This window comes from Lissotriton vulgaris, unplaced genomic scaffold (genome assembly GCF_964263255.1).
Source record: "Lissotriton vulgaris unplaced genomic scaffold, aLisVul1.2 SCAFFOLD_308, whole genome shotgun sequence".
In the NCBI taxonomy this organism is placed as follows: domain Eukaryota; kingdom Metazoa; phylum Chordata; class Amphibia; order Caudata; family Salamandridae; genus Lissotriton; species Lissotriton vulgaris.
Genome location: NW_028253581.1, coordinates 415604 through 419862, shown reverse-complemented (window position 1 = coordinate 419862; position 4259 = coordinate 415604).

Genomic DNA, 4259 nt, shown 5'->3' with positions numbered 1-4259 from the left:
TATTCACACACACAACTCATCAACAAGCAGTAACTTGAGCAATGGCAGCTTGCGCTACGAAGGAAACAGAAGACCCCAACAACAACCACCATTGATGGGATATGGGATTCCACCATACCAGGGCCACACAGCAGGTTAGTAATAGGAAACAAGGGTACCCCTTTAGTCAAAGACCTGGGGTCAACATATAGTTAAAGAAAACAATGGTCATGAGTGGCCTGATAAGGTCCTGGTTGAAAAGTTATTTCTAAGTTGGCTAACAAAGTCCAAGAAGAGGAAATTATTTCTGGTAGATAAGTTAGACTTGGGAGACAGTTTTGTAAGGTTACAAACAAAGGGCTTTATTAAGGCTTACACAGTTAAGTTTTCTTTGTATCAGGTGCTCACACATGTGACAAAAAGTGCTTATAGTGACTGAGTGAAATATTAAAAAAGCTATATACAAGGTGTCACAAGCAAGGGTAGTCCCCAAAAAAAATATGTACAGTAGGGAAGGGGAGTTTTTCTTGCAAGGGTCGACGGCGTTTCGATCTAACATGACTTTAGATCATCATCAGGACGTGAGCTTTCCTGAAACAATTAAATTAGAATTTTTACTGCTGTATCCTTACAAAAACATAACTTCACGACATTGAGGTGAAGGGTGCTCCGAGTGGCATATATTCCATGCACATTTCTATTCATAACGGAATAGGGCAACCGTGAATATGGCGCGCTTTTATTTTTAATCAAGGAAAACTTTTTAGTCGGAGTTTATTTTACGCGCTGCTTTGGTATTAAGTAGTATGTCTTACTTTGCGCGTTGTGATGACTGTATTTATCTGGCTCAACAGTTAGGAAGTTGATACTCCGAGTTAGTTGGAGGTATACGGTCCAACTACATAAAGCAGGGGGATCAGAAAGAATTTAATTAAGTTTAGCATACATATAGAACTTTGTAGCTATAGTGGGCTGTTAGCTGAGAAACTTACTTATGTTTAAGATGCCAAGGAATATTGCTTATTCAAATTTCTAGGCTAATTCAAGCTCAAGAAGGGTGGTTTCCTTAGAGTCTGAAAGTGAGAACAAATTAAAGTTTTGGCCTGCTTACACGCTTTTTTTGGGGTTAGGTTAAAACAGTTAAAAGGGCAGGAAAAAGAAAGAAACATTACCAGTAACGGTCCATTTACTTGTATTGCAGAGGTAGGGAATTCAATTAGGAGCGGGGGTGTGTATCTGTGGACAAATGTGGGGTAAGGATTACAATTACCGATACAGTTTGTCCATGCTGATCCTATCTAGAATTTAGAAGGAAGTTTTTACAATACCCGGTATTATTCGGTGTCCTACGTTCCGGCGGGAACTGCAAGGAACAAAGAAAACGGGAGCATTTTAAACTTACGGTCCCAGAATGCCCAACGTAATGCGTAGGCACGGGATCTGGGGGGCACATTCACTTACTTGATCGCCGCGGTCCGTGGCGCAACTCCCTCTGCTTCAGTGCTACGGCGAATGCGAGCGCTGCTGCAGTTACTTCCTGGTTACGGTTATAACACGAGCGCAGACCCGTTGTTGCTAGTGTCACCCTGATTGGAGCAGCCAGTGCGCATGCCTGGGGGTAGTGTCTTTTACGCGCATGCTCATTAGAGAATACACATTAGAAATTGCGGTTGCCCTTAACATAGAAAAGCTGTACATGTAGAATTACAGGTGCTTCATGTTAAAGACATTTTTGTTTCATATACATGTGAATAAACGTCTGTGGTTAGGTATAGCTATTCCATTCGTCCAGAGTGTTAAGTCCTTTCTCAATGCTTTTACAAAGAAAAATCCATTTGCACTCAAGGCGATTCAGGATTGTCTGTTGGTTTCCTCCTCTGGGATTAGGCAAAAGCTGGTCCACCACTTGCCATTGTAGATCATTTTCTGAGTGTCCTTTTTCAACATAGTGTTCCACCAGGGGTGCAGATAAAACTTTACATCTAATTCTGCTCCTGTGTTGCGAGATCCTATTTTTTATCTGTTGGGTGGTTTGGCCAATGTACACTTGTTGGCAGGGGCATTTTACACAGTATATAACATTCTTAGAATTACAGTTAGTGAAAGTTTTTAATGTATGTGTACAATTCTCATATTCAAACACCTTAGTATTTATCGTGAATTCGCATGCAGTGCAGTTGTTGCATTTGTGGTGCCCTACAATCGGAGGTAGATTAAGACAAGTCTCTATTGTTGTGTTTTTTTTGGAGATGGTGGCTGCTCGTACTAAATGATCTTTTAAATTACGGCCTCTTTTGAATGAAAAAAGGGGTAATCCTGTATTAAGTTCTAGAGGGGACAGTACAGGCCAATGTTTCTTAATCGCTTTACATAGTTTGTTGCTGATTGTGCCAAAGGTTGTCACACAGGTTATTCTTTTTAATGCTTCTCTCTTTTTTGGTTGTAGAAGATGTTCTCTATGGGCGTACCAGGCTCGCTTCATAGATCTTCTCACCAGCTTTCTAGGGTAACCTCTGTTCATCAGTTTTGAACATAGAGTTTCTGCCTCTAGAAAAAAGTCTTGTTTGAACTTACAGTTACGCCTGATTCTAAGGAATTGGCCGTAGGGAAGCCCGTCCCGTAGAGCTCTAGGGTGTGAACTGTGGTATTCTAGGAGCGTATTGCGCTCCGTCGGCTTCCTGAAAAGGGTGGTGTATAATTCTTCCTCATGGCATTTGATGGTAACATCTAAGTAATCAATCCGGTTTTTATCAAAATTGAAAGTGAATCTTAAGTCCGGTTGGCTGTTATTCAGCCATTCACAGTATTTTTTAAGGGTATCCTCATCCCCTTTCCAGATCATAAGCACATCGTCTATGTACCTTCGCCAGCTGAGTATATTATCTCTGTACGGGTTGTTCCTACTTAGAATGATGTTGGACTCTAGATCATCCACAAACAGTATGGCAAAATTGGGGGCAAAAATAGCCCCCATGGATGTACCCTTACATTGTCTGTAGTATGAGTCTTTAAAGAGAAAATAATTTTTAGTAAGGGCAATCTCGAGTAGATTCATAATGAAGTCTGTGGGCACTTGATGTGGTGCTGGGCGCTTATTCAGGTGTTTACGAATCACATCCATTCCCTTTTGTTGTGGAATATTTGTTTATAGTGACTCGATGTCAAGGGTTACAAGGAGTTCTGACTCAGGATGATAAGGGTGAGATTCAATGAGGTTTATTAGATGTGTGGTATCTTTAATGTATGTGGTTGTGTCTTTAACCAAGTCTTTTATGAAGAAGTCTATATACTTCCCTAGCGGTTCTAGAATAGAACCACACCCAGAAAGGATCGGTCTCCCTGGTGGTTTACTCAGGTCCTTGTGTAGTTTCGGAAGGGTATATAGTACTGGGATGCGGGGTTCTTTGTTGTTTAAGAAAAGGTATTCATTCTTACTAATGTATCCTTCTTCAAAAGCATTCTTGGTGATCTGTTCGATCTTTTCACTTATCTCTTTTGTGGGGTTTTGTCTCAGTTTTTCATAGTGTAATGGGTTGTTTATCTGTCGCTCAATTTCCGCTTCATAGGTATTGCGATCCTGAATTGCAATCCCACCGCCCTTATCACAGGGTTTGATCACAATAGTGTCATTCATTTTTAGTTCAATGAGACTATTTCTTTCTTCTTTGCTGATATTGTATGGGGTATATCTGTAGTCTTTCTTTAAAGTGTCTAGTTCACGAAGGATTAGATGTTCAAAAGTGATCACTTCAGGGGGCATTATACTGGTCGCTGGATTAAAGGAGGAATTTGGGCGTAGACCTGTTGTGTCATGTTTTAAGGCTGCCTCTCTGTCTTTAAAAAAGGTTTGTAATCTAATTTTTCTGAAAAATTGAAACATCTCTGACTGAATGTTAAACCAATTAGGCTTTTCTGATGGGACAAAGGATAGTCCTCTGCTTAGTAGGGAGATGTCAGTGGAATTTAGCTGGTGACTGGAGAGGTTAAATATGGGTATAATTTCCATATTTGGATTGGGTTGTAGAGGAACTTCAGTATTTAGTATTGGTAGCCCCATTGGTAGAAGCGGTTCCTGGTTTGTCGCTCTCCCGGGGGGAAGTTGTATCTCGGTCTGGGTCTGCCTCCCCCTCTCCCTCTCCCCCTCCCTCTGGGGTTGTCTGTGTTCCTCTGTTGGCCCCTGTCTAAAAAATGGGGAGGTGGTGGTGGGTTACCGTGGGATGAAGTGCTTGGGCCCTCTGTTACCTCAGCGCCGTCTGATTCGGCTGAGGAAACTGAGAAAG